The sequence below is a fragment of the Lissotriton helveticus genome, chromosome 5_1 (assembly GCF_964261635.1).
Source record: "Lissotriton helveticus chromosome 5_1, aLisHel1.1, whole genome shotgun sequence".
Taxonomy (NCBI): Eukaryota; Metazoa; Chordata; class Amphibia; order Caudata; family Salamandridae; genus Lissotriton; species Lissotriton helveticus.
The window spans coordinates 2,111,490,363-2,111,507,868 of NC_136065.1; the positions used below are offsets into that span (position 1 = coordinate 2,111,490,363).

General features: G+C 41.9%; 1 protein-coding gene across 3 annotated transcripts in view; it reads left to right on the top strand.

The window, feature by feature from the left end:
• The first annotated feature begins 4,403 nt into the window (after positions 1-4,403).
• Positions 4,404-17,506, top strand: part of TSC1 (TSC complex subunit 1) — a 206,047-nt gene continuing 192,944 nt past the window's right edge. The window contains exon 1 of one of the 3 annotated variants that reach the window (XM_078646165.1): positions 4,404-4,499. The gene's annotated coding sequence lies outside the window, so the exon portion shown is untranslated. Of the gene's footprint in view, positions 4,500-4,631; positions 4,718-17,506 lie in introns of those variants that run through there. The other 2 variants (XM_078646164.1, XM_078646166.1) reach the window with 2 other exon arrangements.

The following is a 17,506-nucleotide window of genomic DNA, read 5'->3' on the forward strand; positions in this document are numbered from 1 at the left end:
AGGCACCAACATACAGGAGCATCACCCCTATCGCTTCTAAAAGCCCTGACACCCCCTCCACCAAATCAGTCATATCAGAGCTGCACTGTTTGCTTCACAATTGCAGATCTGCAAATAAACACAAGCTGAAAATCTCAGACACCCTCAGTCAATACACTCTTGATGTTTTCTTCCTCACTGAGAGCTGGTTCAATGACACCTCTCACACTTTTTTGATCTTGTGCTCCCCTTGGACTATTTCATTATCAGGAATGATAGGGAGGGTAAAGTTGGGGGAAGAATCGCAGTTATCTTCAAAAACGTCCTTCAATTTAGGGAATTTGCCAGTAGCTCTTTCCTCACCTTCAAATGCCTTTCTCTGGAACTTCAAGAACAACACAGCTACCTTTTCAGGTTTCATGCCATTTATAACCCGCCAGGTGACTACTTTGCCTTTATGGAAAAATGTGCTGACTTTACTAGTGACCAATACTCACCAAGTGATGAAATTGATCTTTCTAGAAAACTTTAATCTTAACTGGGGCATTTTGGAAGATTTAGCTGCCAACCAGCTTGCCTCCTTTCTCTCAGGAAATGATCTCTTACAACACTGTGCAAAACCAACACATTCCAAGGGCTCCACACTTGACCTTATTATTTCCAAAGAAGATATGCTAACAGCCATTGATCCAATACCAGTAGACTGGGAGGACCACTTCCCTATCCCCTTCTCAATACACCAATATCATTCTGTAACCTCTGGCCAACCTAAAAGGGCTACTAACGCGGTTTTGCAACACCAAAAACATCAACATTGACACTCTCTGTAACACAGCCTTGAAGGCATTTCCAAGCTTCAGTCCCAACTCTGACATCAATGACTTAGCCACCCAGTGTCTCACCAATCTTTCCGTCCTGATAGACAATGTTGTTCCACTACAAAGCAAAAAGAAAAGGCCCACACCTTCTACATCATGGTTCAATATGCCCCTCTATGAAAAAAGAAAGAACCTGGGATACCTGGAGAAGCAATGGAGACAATCCCCTTCCACCATTAATCTCTCTAATTTCTGTTATGCAAGATCGCGCTATCACAAGCACATCTTTAGTGAAAAGCGAATCATTTCACAACCCTCCTTGACTCTGCTAAGAACAAACCTAAAAAAATATTTGACCTAATCAAAACTACGAGCAACTTTTCCTCAACCATCAAATTTGATGACCCCCCAAGAAAGCATCAGAATGTGCACAATTCTACGATAAAAAAGTGAAATCGTTTGTTGACCATGTCACTCATCCTACCCCCTTGAGGACTGCAAATCCAAAGTCTCCTGGCACAGCTTTTATGTCATCACCGAAGATGCCCTCCTAAAGAGTATTCTGAAAACAAAAACCTCAAACCATTCTATCGACCCCATCCCTAGCGACATAGCAACTGACTTCTGCACATATACACGCCCCTACTGGAATAATCTGGTTAACATCTTCCTCAGCCAAGGCTCCCTTCATCTTGTCCTCAAAACAGGTCTAGTTACCCCACTTCTAAAGAAAACCTCTGCTGATGTGATTGGCCATAACAATTTCCACCCTATCACCAACCTCCCTTTCCTTGCTAAAATCACTGAAAGATGTGTAGCAGAGCAACTCTCCCAACATATCAAGGACTACAATCTTCTTGATGAATTTCAATTCAGCTTCAATCAAGACTGCAGCACTTTAACAGCCCTGCTACAAGTTATTGACTCAGGCAAGTCCTGTCTCCTGATCGTTCTGGACCTATCTGCAGCCTTGGACACTGTTAATCACATCTCTTCTGAGCACATTAAAACAAAGAATGGGTTTTGAAGGCACAGTGCTCAAATGGTTTGAATCATACCTCTGGGCAGATCTCAGATGATTAAAATAGCAAACTATCTCTCTACATCAAAGGCTGTGGATAAAGGCGTCCCCCAAGGTTCGATCCTCGTGCCCACCCTTTTCAATCTTTACATGGAACTGCTGGAAAACCTTCAAAAAAGTCTGGGATCCACTATCACCTCTATGCTGATGACACTAAACTTTACCTAAAGGTGTCCTTCACACACAACAGTTCAATCCTCGACACCACCCTCAACTCCATCCAAGATTGGATGACATCTCAACATCTAATTCTTAATCTCTCTGAAACTGAATTCCTTCTTCTCTCTACCTCATACTCTTCTCCTCCTGTTCAATCATTGATGGATAATCTGAACATTCTTAACAACAAACCCACTATCGTTGACAGTGTCAAATCCCTAAGTGTTTCCCTGGACAAAAAAACTCAACGCACATTCCCAAAAATACATAATGGAAAAAAACACACGCTACCAAATGCGATTCTGCCTTTTATTCCTTAGCAAGACCTGAAATCTCCGGTCCAATATCTGGTTCTCTCCAGACTATACTACTGTCATTCTCTCCTTGCTGGCCTCCCCAAATCGCACCAATCCCCTCTGAAATCCATACTCCATTCGGCAACATGTGTTATCTATGGGGGCCAAAAGAAATGATCATATTACACCCATTCTGATTTCTCTTGGCTGGCTTACCATTGAAGCTAGGTCAGTGTACAAGACTGCCTGTATCACCCATAAAACTATTCACACTTTTACCCCTCGCTACCTGGCCAACAAAAACAAAATATCAGGCAGCTACAGACCTTCACGCAATGCTGAAAACATATTGCTCGAACCTCCAACATTTAAAAGGGAAAGACTTATGGCGCAATCCTTCTCAGGTAATGCGACTAGAATCTGGAACTCACTACCTCCAATCCTTCGGACCACCGCTTCTTTCCAGCCTTTAAAACTACATCTTAAAACTCTTCTCTTCCAAAGACACTTGTATGAATAATTCGCCTCATCCCAGGTCATGACCCTGACTGTCCCACACTTAAGAGAGTTCCATTTTGTAAATATGTATTCTATACCTGTATTACCCTATTCGCCACCTTTTCATATTTTATAACTTGTTATTATGTAACATTCACCACAAGTACCTATAAGAAGTTGTACCTAATTCTATAGGACTCTCATTCCTTATGTAATTTACTATGCTCTATTGTAAAGCGTTCTGATACCTCTGAGCAAAATTTGCACTATATAAAAAAAGCATAAATAAATAAATACATTGTACACGACAGGTCTTTCAAGTACAACCAGCTATAGCAGTCTTCAGGTAAGATCTAAAAATAAAAACATTTCGGATTCCTGTGACCTTATCACAGGAGTTTTCCTAAAAATATCAGCCGGTGTATATACGTCAAAAAGTGAAATCACTCCCAAAAAAGTAGATAAGGTTTGTATGACTTCCACTGAAAAAAATGCTAACAGAAGCTCTAGGCATGCTTATCATTGTGGGTTTGGCTAATTAAGCTCTGTGGCTAAAAACAACTTTTAGGTTACATTTTCTTTTCTTCTTTCTTTCTTTTCTCCTTTTTCTCTTTTTCTTTCTTGTTCTCTATCTTACTATTCTTTTCTTTTCTTTCCTCTTGCAGGTCTTTTTTATTTATCTTTTGTGGGATCAATTATTTTTACCCAAATGTAATACAAATGAATTGACATGAATAGGTTCTTGTATATCTGTTCTTATTAAGGTTTATCGATTACTTATAATATTGCTCATTTTAATTAATTATGTATTTTTCAAGATAGTTTTTATGTATTACATGCTGTAGTACCTTAATTATTTATACTCTCTCTCATAAATTAATAAAATTGTTTGAACAAGAACTTTTAGGTTACATTTGCAATGTAGTAGCGATGGTCTCATAACAACACAATGCACAAAGTGTCTTTAATTCTTAAATATGTCATTAATTCTAGTTTTAAGTCTAGTCCGTAGGGAATGTTACACTTCAGCACAGCAGTAAAGCACGAGCTGTCTGCCCAAGGTACCCCCCCCCCCTGGAGCTTGTTTACCAGAACTCTGGAGATGACGTCATATATCTTCAACACCCCGCAGCCATGTACGGGGAGCCATGTCGCTGTTAATAGGAAGGACGGCAGAAGCCACCTTCAGTGTACCCTTAATGAGAGGCCTTATTTCATGACAGTCCCAAAGCATGAATTCCCTGAGCCACATGGTTGAAACATTTCAGTTTGGTATAATTTTGTTTTTGAGAAAGCTTGTCTTACAAAGTAAAGTTTTTCAAAAAATACTTCTCATTGCGTGACGATATATTATTATGCATAAAATACATCTGTGAGCTTAAAATAGAGAAATATGTCACCTCTCAACTATTTTTCAGCGAGGCAGCCAGTGAAAGTGACAAAGACTTATAGCCACTCAGACATGGCCGCCGTGGTCGTGAGACTCTGTCCTTCTTCCCTGTCATTGACCACTGTCACCCGTACTTGTTTACCAGCCGACTTTCCCCGCGGTGACGTCACTCAGCAGTCTCTCCGGCCATCCGCCCCCTTTCAGCAAGTGAAGTCACGAGTCCTCCTCCGTCGCGGTATGAGTCCGCGTGCCTCAGCACTGTCTTCTCTAATTGACAGGTGGGTCCTCCCAGACTCCCAACTCGTCCAACAGTAGCCCGTTATTCCCTCCCAACCACAAGGTGTCAGTGACCTCCGCGGGGACATGGTCGCAGCAGTTAACGCCTCGAGAGCCGCGCACTACTTATCCACCGCGGAGGTAGTAGCCTGTAAAGTGCGGTGTGAGTCGTCCCCGACCCAAGATGGCGGCGCCCTGCAGCGCTGGGAAGCGGTGAGAGGTAGAAACCCTGGGGCTGTTGTTGGGAGGGGGCAGCAGGGTCCTGACAGGTGACCCCAACATAGAGGGGCCGCCTTCTAGTGGGGTGGAAGTTTCTTTGGTATGGTGAATACTTGGCTAATTTGTTTATCCCGCTTATAAGGGAATGCCCCCCCACCCCTCAATATTTCTGTTTGTGTGGGGTGTAATAACTCAAGCAAGTGCCCCCTCATAGCAGTCATGCTTTATTGGCAGCTCTCCGTTACTCACTTTATTTGGACAAAATAATAACATTAATAGAGGAGCGTAACAAAGGAGAGTTGAGCCTATATTCTCTCATACTCCATTTATTTGTGCTGTGTGACAGATTCCTGCTGTCATTCCTTGTATTTTCGGGGGTGTAGCTCCTCCCTTCACTTTCTATATAGTCGTTGATTAATCTTCTGTATACCTGCCCCACCCCCTCCAGTGTTTACAGCAGTGACACAACCTGTGCAGAACAAAGCCAATACAAGTACTTTTCCCTGAATCCTTATCTTTGTGGTGTCTACAGTGACATACCTTTCACGTGAGGCTACAGGGGAATCTTAGAATAAACACTGTCGCGATATGCGTTATCAAATGTTCATGTTACTTGCATGCACAGTTTATGGGTTAGACATAGGATAGATGTGCATGCGTTGGATTATTGACGGAGTTATGTGAAATGCGTGCATATTACCTTCAGGGTTGAAATGGTATGAATAAAATGTGGTTTTGGAGGTGTCTCTAGAAGGGGTGTAGTTAAAGCAGTGGCATAAACGTGTAGTGTTGCTTAAGTGTTTTTTTGGTTTGTCTTTGTTTTGCATCTGTGCTTTCTTTTATTGCATGAAGATATATAATCGATTGACCTATACCTAAATGAAGCTATTTGTTAGCTGTGTAAGATAAATGTTAAGAAAGATTTATTGTAAATAATATTGAAAAGCTTTCAGTTCTAAAATTACGAGGCTGTGATTTAATCCTTACTGAGGTCGTAGCGGTAAAAAGCATTCAGTGTCTCAATCACTCCCATTCTCTTCACACCACACTCCTCTGCAGTCTGTTAGAAACGTGCGCCCCTTTTCTCTTCACAATTTTCTTAAACCCTTCATCTGCATATCGCTTACTACACCTCTTTCCTCTTAAGCACCATCTTGTCATTTTTCCCTTTTATGTACTTGCACGTATCACATTCAGTTCACCACACTCCACACACCCACTCAGTTGTAAGCAGTTCAGTTTTTTATTTATACCTTGTCAGTGTTTTGCCCACTGTTTATCTCCTTCGCACACATTTGCATAGAATCAGTTGCATGCATGACCACTGCTCTGTGCTCTTTTCAGAGAGGCCAAGGAGATAATGGCCATATATTCTGAACAGCTTTTTGACCCTCTGACATACACTATGAGAAACTCTCCCTGCCCTCGGCCACATAACTCTCAATCGTACTCCATTATAAATACGTTGATACGACTTCAAAGTATTCACTACACGAGTAAAATGCTCCATAAAGCAATACTACAGAAATACAACCTCAGAGATAACGAGCACTCTTAGGGAATGGAAGATTAAGTAAAACACGTTAAGTATAAACATGAACTAAATATCTGACTTGGATTATTTAATGGGTGTACGTTCGTCGTTCCGAATTCGATCAGTGCTTTTATCTTTAAACGTAAGGACAGGATTATAGGGCACTGTAATGACCCGTTTCAATGTTTGCTTTTAATTACTACTGCGCCAGGGACCTGGTCGATTTAAGGTCCCGATTACACGCGTCTTACATCCAGGATTGTTGATCGGCTTTATCAAAGAAATGCATGTTGCCTAAACACTGCGCTGCGCTCAGGTTTTTATAATGTTCTATGATTTCTCATGCCCACAATCATTAGGGGCTATATAAAGATGGGAACCGTACCAACCTGGGACTTTTAAGTGAATGTGTAAGAGGTTTAGCATGGTAGCTCTCGCGTTCTCTGTCCACCGTTTTTCAAGAGATTTCTAGTGAGTGTCCTGCTCGCTAATGCGACCTTGACCTGATACTGCAGTCCGAATTTTAATGCCACTTCTGCACGCAAGTTCAAGGAATGTGGCCCCTAGCTTCGTCTGGGATATTGAAGTATGTCCCTTAATTGTAATTTGAGGTTTAACCTTGTCAATCTATTTAACTCTCCATGTGAATGTCAAGGTATACTTTTAACTGTCTGGTTCGCTTATAGTTTGTTTCTGTGCTTTTGTTTTTAAGTGGCATTGTGGAATAATTCAGTTCACCAATTGCTTTCCATTTATATGAGCCCTTCGCGTGCTGTACCATAAGTGGTGACCAGACACATTATTACTTATACCAATTTATGTTTATCATTCCCACAGCAGATTTCACTTTTGTCAGGACATAAAACTTCAACCTCGTTTTTTGCTCAAGTAATTTTTCCTGACATGAGGCTAATTTAAAACCCTAATTTCTCCGTATTACGTAGCATTGTTTGTTTTATATGATCCTAAGGAGCTAGCACTCTTTGCAATTGAAATAACTTTATACGCACATAATAAGGCAGCTGTAAGTGTATATGTAAGATCAATTACAGATACATTTCTAAAAGACAGCAGGATGATCAGCTGAAGGAAAAAGTACAGGAGCAACAGAAAACCTGCACATAAAATGAAGGCAGTCCTTTAATTGTGCGATACATTAATGGCGATGCCGTAAACTAGAAAATCACAATATGTGAGAATAGATGTTAGTTAATGATAAAGAAGGTGTTACAGAAAGCTAACCACAAGTTAAGGACAGAGATGTAAACAATAAAGAAAAGTATATATGAGTGATATTGGGAGAAAAACAACTTGGTTGTAGTAGAGAGATATGGGTCAGGTAACTGTGATAATTCAAGGGAGAGAATAGTATTGAAGTCTAGTTTAGAGTCTTTTGTAATCGAATAGGTTAAGGTTCTTTTTCATTGCTGCAAGTAAAGTGTTGGTCCGCAGCACAAAAGGTAGCGAGTTCCACATTCTTGTTATCATGCCTAAAGATTGAGCTGTAGTATGTTATTTCTTTTTTTGTTTTTTAAATTGTCTGTTTCCACAGAAGAGAATCTGTATTGGGTCAGGGAGAGAGAAGTGACTGTGGACTTTAAGTGATGTATGCTGTCCTGAAGATCTAGTCTCCGTGGCAAACCCTGTGGTGGGGTTAGGCGGGGTGGTGGGGTTGTGTATGATGAGTGATATGGCCCTATTTTTGTTTTTTGTTTTTATGCATCCATTTGCAAAAGCGATCCTCTGCTTGTAAACTGAACTTAGCAGTGTTCAGTGCACTTTGGTAGGGCAGTTAATAGGGAGTTTAGTAAGTCTTTACAGAAAGATAATTTGAGCTATAATCTCAGTGTTGTTCTTGTCCCCCCAGGGATGATTAAAAGCTACTCCGTGTTTCACAATGCAGGCCGCAACCTGCCTGCACTTTGAAGAGAGATCCCTTTGTAGGCAGGTGCAGTGAGTGACTTCAGCCGCCTGCAGGTAGATGTCTGGGAGGTTAATGGGACCTACTTTCTCCCTGACAGAGGGCTGCATTCAAAGGGCCCGCTGAGAGTATGCCACCTTTTTGTGGTGTACTTTCTATGCACTCCTAAGGGCATGTTTGCCTCTGCGCCTGCATCCATAATATAGGGCGGGCGCAGAGGCAAAGGGATTTCCTCATTTGCACTCCCCAGTGCAAATGAAGGGATACCCTCTTATGATAGTGTTTGAGATACAGGGATATCTGTATTAAAGAATGGGCTGCACAAGCAATTGCAGCCCTTTATTACCAAATTGACCCAGGGGCGCACGAAGTGAGACTACATGTCCATTGCGTCCCCCGGGGCACAGTGTATATTACAGCCCCAGGGCTTCCACCTTTTTCTGTCCCGAATTAATACTCCAACATTCAGTGTTCTGTGGCTGATGTTATACCAGTACCGTCTCCATTATAATAGACATATATATTTATATTCGTAATATGAGCAGGTCTCTGACAAGCCTTGCCTGTAAACCAATACCTATATTAGTCCACAGAACCACTCTGCTCGCCACACCCACAGTCGTGAAGCGACTTTTGGAGATCTGCTGCTCAGCAGAGGGCTTGTAACATAGTCCATCCCTGTGTTTCCTGGCTAGCCATATAATGCAATGACCATTCCTGAACATTTAATGACGTTCACAGAAAGCGTGGCTGTAATGTAGCCTAGCCTGGCAATTCTCTGACCTGCTTTCATCCCACCCTGGCCTGTTTAGGTCCATAAGACCTCTGTGTGGACGACTTGTGCAGTAACCATCGAGGTAGAGTGTAACACAGGAGAATAACATAACTGAATCTGCACATCATTCAAGGCTCCCAGTTCCTTAATTCCCATCACTGCTAAGTGCTGGTCCCATAACACAATTATCACACTTAGGTGGTCATCGCACACGACACGGAAACACTTGACTCATCGAATCAAAAGAAAGATAACACCCTTCCAACCACACTTAGTGTAACATGCTATCGGTGGAGGCAAGCGCTCCACATAGGGCTAGTAACCGCTAAATAAATACTACAATACTTGACATTTGTGTAACCCTCACAAACAATTATCAAGTGGTTTGTACTAAGCCATAGATTGTGCACACTTAAAGGGCCATCAGGAGGTCGGTAAAACACATGCATTTTACCAATCAAACAGTATTAAGGAAAGTGTGTAGACAGACATGCATTTTATGTCCCATAATTATTAAAGATATGTTTAGTACTCCTTAGAGTGTGCTTATGTTGTATTAAAGGCATTCAAAATTATTCACATGCACTACACTCTTTTGCAATGTATTGCCGTTGCATCTATGTAAAGTTTAATATGCATGATGTGCTGTTGAAACACTTTTTGTGGAAGGCTGGCACAGAATACCAAAGGTTGTGCTTGATAAAGTATGTGGGCTTGTAGTGTGACCAGCGTGGAAGTATTTTGGTGCCATTTGTGATCAGCAGACTTGTGCTCTTGTCTTGTGGTGCTCTTGTCTTGTGGTGCGCTTGACTTGTGGTGCGCTTGACTTGTGGTGCGCTTGACTTGTGGTGCGCTTGACTACGAAGTGGAGGGAAGAAGTGAGTTAGAAGGCTTAATCTCTGTGGTACATTGAGGTCTCATTTTGGGGTATAAGTGAGCTCACTGGGATGAATATAGACTTACATTTTGTGACCACTCTGGTTAGAAAAATATCACTGCTGTCTCCCCATTGCACAGTGACCGGAAATCAACACGATGCTGACTAAGAGCACAAATGAAGTAATTCCTTTCTTGACCACCGTGAAGCACTTGGGAACCACTTCGGGGCAATGAGGTGCTGTGCAAATAGTAAAGTAACGAATATTAATGTAACCTTGCCGAACGAGTGATATATAGAAAGACTTATTTTACTCTTGGGCTTGGTTATTAGGGGAGGTACGTGAAAGGCCATAATTTTACCTACTCTCAGGAGTGTCTTGTTGAGGTAGTGAAAGGAAATGTTACCCCTATCCCTTCACAGGATAATTTAAGGTTGTAGTATAAAATGAAAGAGCATACCCATGGATGCCTTGGCCACCTCTATTATAGAGAATGTAAACAAAGTATTTGACTGTGTGAATTGCCTCGAGGTATGTTTATTGATATGTCCCTTAAAGATTCTGTCTTGAGCTTCTACTGGGTTACTCTGAGCAGTGTCAATAGAATAAGGAGACCAAGCCCATCTTTCTTTCTGGGGGTCTGTTCCTTGTGCCCCGTTAAGCATCTCCATTAAAAGAGCGCAGTGCCCCTGTGTGGCAGCATTTCTCTCCCCTCTGAATGTGCTAGATGAAAACTATTATATCTTAACACATCTGTGCCGCCTCCAACTTCTATTTTGACCTGCTAGACTCTTATTTCTAAAGGAATGATTATTCCGATAATAAAATCACTAACACGCTAGGCTTTGTTTTTGGAGGCTTATCACATTCGGTTTTGAGCCCTGGCCAGCGTTTTGGGTGTAGCAGTGTGCTTTCAGAAGCTGTTAAGGTGCCTTCCTGACTTTTTGAAAGGCAGTGTATCATTTCTGTTTGATAAAGGCAACAGAGGCCTGCTAAACAACTTGGTCCTTTGGATACTGAAGCGAAGATTGTGTGTTTTTTTTTTTTTTTTTTTTTTTTTGGGGCTGTCGTCACACCTTATGATCAAGCAAAAAATAAAATAAAGGTCTCCGCCCACATGTTGGTGGACTTGTTTTGATTGGGCAGACCTGTGCTGCCACAGAAAAAACACCTACCCTCCAAGAATCTCCAATCCTTTGTTTATCATATTGCCAGAGCTCCTTATCAGGTTTAACTATTGTGTTAAAACAGAGCTTGGTCGTTGAGTCATACACTTGTCACTGCAATGTTATTTATGTCTTCTAGATAATTTAGGTGCTTATTTTTCTCTGGCAGCAACACAGTTGGAAGGAGGGAAGTTGGGAGGTATATGTTGCTGTATTGCAGTCCCAGTACCCTCCAACCCTCTTCTTTTTCAATCCTTAACTTCAGAGCTACATTAACATGGCACTTCCTGAGAGACTGGTGTATTTCTGTCCAGTTCCTTGTTTTACGAATTTTGGCTGGAGAGACTTTTTATTTTTTATTTTTAAAGCTCTTCTGCTCCCAAAAGATAATTGAGTTTTAAAGTGGAGGGGAGTTGGCCTAACGGCTAGGGCGCTTGACCTCGGATCTGGGTTCGAGTCTCGGTAACGACGCTAAACCCTCCTGTGATTCTGGGCAAATCACTTGATCTCCCCGTGCCTAACAAAATTGAATGCGTCTCCTCATGTAATGTAACTGGTGCTATGCTATTTAAAGCGCTCTGTTACCCGATTCGGGTCAAGTTCGTGCTATATAAAAGTCTGCAAAAAAAAAAGTATTAAATAAAAAAAAATACTTTAGTAGTATTACATTTACTTCAAATTGAATATTTTTATTTACGAAATTAAATCAATTTCCTCATTTTATACTGTAATTTTAAATTACCCTTCCTTGAATTCTAGTAACCCCTACTGTCCCTTAACAATACCCTTTCCTGAAAACTACAGACTTCTTGTTACCCCTTAACACTACTCTTCACTGAACCCTAAAAACTCCTCACAACCCCTCAACTATGCCTTTCCCTGAAACCTAAAAAGCAGTTTCTATCTCTAAATGCTACTCATCACTGACTGAACCCTGTAAGAGTCTTACTTCATATTACGGCTAAAATTCCTGGAACCCTTGAAATCCCAATCTACCCCTAAACCCTAGTCTTTCTGAGCCCTAAATAATCATACTACCCTTGAATGCTGCTCATCCCTGAACCCTACAAACTCTTTAATACCCCTTAACACTCGATCATGGACTTTGCCTGCTAAAAGCAGTGCGAATCCTAGGGTGAATTACTGGAAATAATTGAGATTCAGATTACTGATCTCTCCTGGTAATTCCTCATTCCAAGATCACGCCAAGGGTCCGACTTGTGAGTCTTGATAGTGCGGTCACCACCACCCACCCCGCAGTTATCAATGCAGCGATAGCTAGAACACTGGGAGAAGTTACCAATAGAAATCAGGAATATTGTTATGAACCTCTTAGTGGCATTGTGCAACGTGGAAAGTTTAGCTTTGTTAGAGAATTATAAGACTGCTTGTTTTTTAAGGCATCAAAGGACTCACTTTTAGGGCTACATTCTGCCGTTTGTGTCCAGTGGCTCTGTGCTGCATTGCCTTTTGGGAAAAGTGAGCACAACCCCTCTAGTCGAGTAATTTACGGAATGATAGATATTTTGGTGTTATACCACAATTCGGTAATATTGTTGACACAACCAGTTATCATGACATTACAGCAAATTTAGAGATAAACATGCTAAGATTATTATTTCTCTTTTTCGGAAATTATGATGTAAATTAGCACCAGTTTTTGCACGTGGTATGGCGCTAATAGGCACGGAATGCAGTATGTTTCGCTTAATGCAAAAATTAGTGTTTAATGCATAAAAAACACTTTTCACCAACCACTGGATTTAATTTTTTTAGTTTCTCAGATATTCTCAATGGGCCCCCAAGGTAGTATATCTGTGGATGACAAAATATTAGTGCTTGATTATTCTAAATTTTTCATAATGACCTAGCTCAGTAAGTTAAACATCGCTTTTTCAGTCTGGCTTAATAGCAATTCTTTGATATATGCTTAAATTGGCTTTAGCCTTGCTCCATCCAGAGGAGCATTTCCATCTCAGCTCGTGCTATCAGCTGGTGATGTATCATTCCACCGTTTAGGAAGTAGTTCCATTAGAATGCTCAAGGGATTATTCTAAATCTGATAAATAAACTCAACTATGGTGCATGTTACATTAGTTATTTTTCTGCTATATGCAGTCAATTCAAAAGCAGTAATTTTTGCTACTCTGCAGTGGCGAAGCAGGTAATGTGACCAACAACATTTGTGCATACAGTGAACGCAAACCAAACTTGTGAATGACTGTTTACATTTGTGGATGCATTAAAGCACGGGTAAGCGCAAACATTTCCCCATGGACCAAAATATTTGATCTCTGAGGTGACGCAGGACCGCATTGATGGCTGCAGGGTGGCGGTCAGGAGTGGGCAGTGAGGGGGTGAGGTTCCGGGTTTAGTGGTAAGTTGGGGTTAGGGGAAGCAACGCCTAGACATCTAATGGCTGACTTGCACGATGCGAAACCCACACAACTGGGATTAATCCCGGCTTCCTCACTTTACCAAATTGTGTGTTCCTTGTCAATGGTTTTGTTTCACTTTCCTTCCTTTTTATTCATTATCACATATGATGAGGACCTCGAAATACAGAACATCAGAATGTGCACTGTACAAAACCTGCTTCTTTGTTTGATTTAATAAACTATAATGTTCATGTATAATAGGAACCCAGACCACTCAAAGTGCACATAACTGACTTGCCTCCTCGTTCACTATTGACAGTGTAATCTAAGCAATAGAAAGAATGAGCGTTTCTAAGGTAAAGTTTGAAAGCTACCACTTAAACAAAAAAAAACTTCTTTCTCAACGCACTGATAATCTACTGTACTGAGGTGAAACAGTTCTGCATGTTAATAAAACGCACTTTTTGATTTTTGAAGAGACTTTATTATGGTTTTACTTTATTGCTGCAAGATGCCTTTTGAAAGGGAAGGTGTTCCAAAAGCTAAGTAGTGCAGGGCAACGTACAGTCTTCCTCTATGTAACTTCAATTAACCTTTAACTTAAGGCGTAACTGTTTAACATATTTTTAATGTTATTGAAAGGGTCGAGAAAACAGCAGCCCAGTGTTGCTGTAGACCTGGGGGCCGCAGGTAAAGGTTAGGAGGGCTGCATGCAGCTCCCAGGCCCTACTTTGAGTAACACTGCTTTAAAGCCAGTCCTAATGGTTTTACCAATGCTCATTGATGGTATTGAAACATGAACGATTAGTTGCATTTACTGTACATTCTTAAGTTACAGAGGATTTTACTAATCTAATTGACTATTAAGCTTAAGTCTCAGACTCCAATATACTGATAAGCCACCTATACAGGTTGGTATTTGTTACAACAAACTGCAAGTGACTACTTGTGGAAGTAAGCATTGGCAAAGCCAAGAGGCCTGGCTTGCATTTTGAGTCATGCCTGAAACATTTGAACATGCCTGATGCAGTGGTGGGAAAAAAAGAAAAAACAAACTGAACAATTGCTTTCTGGATATAAAGTATGTATGAGATAACTGTTTTAATGTTTGGTGGTCAGTGTACTTTGAGATGTCAAATAGTCCCTGAGGCCATGCAAGGGATCTATCCGAGGAGGAATGGTACACTAAGCCGACAACAATAGGTAAGAGAAAGATACTCATGGGCAATGTCAAAGCTGTTTCAAAGAATCCGAAACAATAGATCTTGCATGCAGATGCGTTGTCAAGTAGGAATTAGTAAGAGTTCTACAAATAAACCAATAAAGTTTGTTATACAGTGACAGGCTACAGCTCTATCCCTGAGAAATGTGGCATCTTTAAAAAAAAAAAAAAAAACTGTGCAAGCATATGCAGTAGAAATCTGTGAGAACAGTGGTGTTTTTATATGGTGTGGTTGTTCGACCTCACAATGTAGTACACACGGTATACTGATTTGTGTCCAGTTAGTCTAGTTTGTTAAATTTTAGCTCAACCCTGGATAACTGGCTTAGAGAAGTCAGACTTACAGAAATAAGTGTAAAGTATTTCGAAGCACCTAAACAATGGAATAAGAGTCACATAACACAAAGGAAATCGTACACCAATGTATTTGTATTTGGTATTTGAGTGCATATATCACTCGTAGGTCTCATAGCGCTACTTTATAAAAGTAGATCTTATTTTTATGACTTCTTGGATACCAAAATGAACAACATCGACCAAAGGGTCCTAGAGAGATACATTTTTAAGTAAATTGTAAATCGCTGCTTTGCATGGAAATTTTCAACAAGCATTGTTAAGCTGAAAGTTTTGAACATTTGTAAAACTTCTTCTATAAAGTTCCGGCCTGGTTTAGGTGACCCACTCCGATCGAGAGGTGGTCAAGGAGGCCTGTAAGGAGTTGTGGGAAATTTACCTTGAAACCAAAGCAGTCTCCAGTCCGGTCCAGTTCCAGGTTCTGTGGGCGAACCACCATAGACTAAAAATGGAGTGGTCCTGGAGCAAGGGACACAGGATGCTCTGAAATGCACGGACTTCCTAGTGCTCTTCGTTGGTCCAGGTGGGGCAACTTTGACCACAAGGGTCAGTGTTCATTGAAGTCCTCTTTGGTCCAGCAAAAATCCAGCTGCCACAGGACTACTGGTCTCTGGTCACAGCAAAACCAGCCGTTCCGTTTGGTGAAAGTTAGTCTCCGTCTTGGACACCCAGACTATACTCCGATGACTCTTCCTGGTCCAGCAGACTTGTGTGCAACTTTCGAGCATCAGCACTTGGTCTTCCCGGCAGCATGTCGGTGGTGATAAGGCGATTGTGACTGACTAGCAAAGACGGGTTTCTTCATCATTTGTGGCACTGGTTTTGTTTAAAGACTATGGTCATAATAAACTTACCTTTGACTTGACTTGACACTGGTTTTGCCATGGGAAATGAACCATCTGACTCTTGGTGTTCAGTATTTCTGTTTGGGGTTCAGGAGTGACATTCCCATGAGCTGGGCACCACACGCACAGTCATCTTTGCTAGCCCAAGGATCAGCAGGTGCAGTCCAGCAGTTGGTGCTGCTTCTCAAGTAAGTTGCCCTCAATGGTGGCTTACCCTTTGAAGCTTGCCTTTTGGGCTCACACCCTGTGAGGCTTCCTGCCAGGGAGATGTAACACCTCTTCCAGCGGCAGGCCGCTATTGTTCCCTCTCCTCGGACTTGTTCACACCTCTCCTCAGGAGGGCAGAAGGCTGCCTTGTGGCCAGCATCTACGAATGCCCACTAGAAACTTGGGCAAAAAGTTGCATTTACTCAAACGTTAAAATAAATTCAACTTGGGCAACAAGTCTGGTTTATATGTGATGTGACCATTATTTTGATACCCTGAAGTATCATCCTTAGTAGTCCAATTCAGAAGTTAGCACAACTGAGTTGTCACTGTGTAACCCTGTACTCTGCAATGGGGCTACTAGCGTTTCTGCAGTAGAAACAACAATTTCGTTTTTTTGCTCCTAGGACATGTAAAAAAAAAAAAAGTTCTTTTTAATATACAGCATCTTGCCATATTACTGTAAAGGCCTGCTGTATTGGTGACTTGTACATATTAAACCAATCAAGCATTTCTAAAGCTCAGAACATCACCCGTAAGGGTCTCGAGGCGCAGGAGCAGATTGCTGCTGGGTGGAGGTTCATCAGGGTTGTTGGTGCGTTCAGGGCTTTGAGGTCAGAGGCGTTATACCTTAGTGGGTGGAAGAGCCAGGGGTCCTGGCGTTGGGCACGATCCAGGCGTGGACGGGCACAGACGGGCTTTACTTTGGACTCCATTAAGTAGGTCCTGGGAGCCAGTGGGCGGGAGGCAGGAAAGCAGGTGGGAGAGACAATGAGGAAATCTGAAAAACAAGACAAAAAGCAGAAGAAAGCGTTCAGAAAAATGGGGGATAAGAAAGCGAAAGCAATAAAGCGAGGCAGGAGAGAGCGATCCAGCAGCACGGAAGAGCTGGTCATGAGGCCTGCCTGCTCAGTGGGGGTGGGAGGGGTGTACGGTGGTCTCCATTAAGTCTCGGGAGGAAGGAGGGGTGCTAGAAGGCGGTGGGTGAGGCGGGAAAACCGGTAGGAGCGGCAATGGGAAAAATAAATTAAACGGTGAAATATGAGGCGAACGCAGAAGAAAGCACTCTAAAAACAGGGTGAAAGTAAGGCAAAAGCAGTAAAAACGAGGTAAAAAGCAGAAGAAAGCACTCGGAAAATGGAGGAAAGGAAGGAGAAAACTGTAAAACGAGGCAGAAGCAGGAGACAGCGATGCAGCAGAACAGGAGAGCTGGGCATTGGGGGCTAAGGATTTGTCATTAGTTTAACTGGCTATGTCGAGTAAGCAGTTTAAAACTGCTCTGCAAGTCTTCAGCGGCAGACAGGGAGACCTACTTTTACATCCAGGGTGGCCTAGTAAGTGCTGCAGCTCAGGTGGGACACTTTAACTTACTGGCCCTGTGTACCCTTGCTACCATATTCTAGAGACCAATGGGTAAGTAACGTTATACCAATTGGGTATACGACTATCGAACATACATGTTTATGGGTCAGAGCTCTGGTACTGAGGTCTGGGTAGTGCAGGCCTCGGT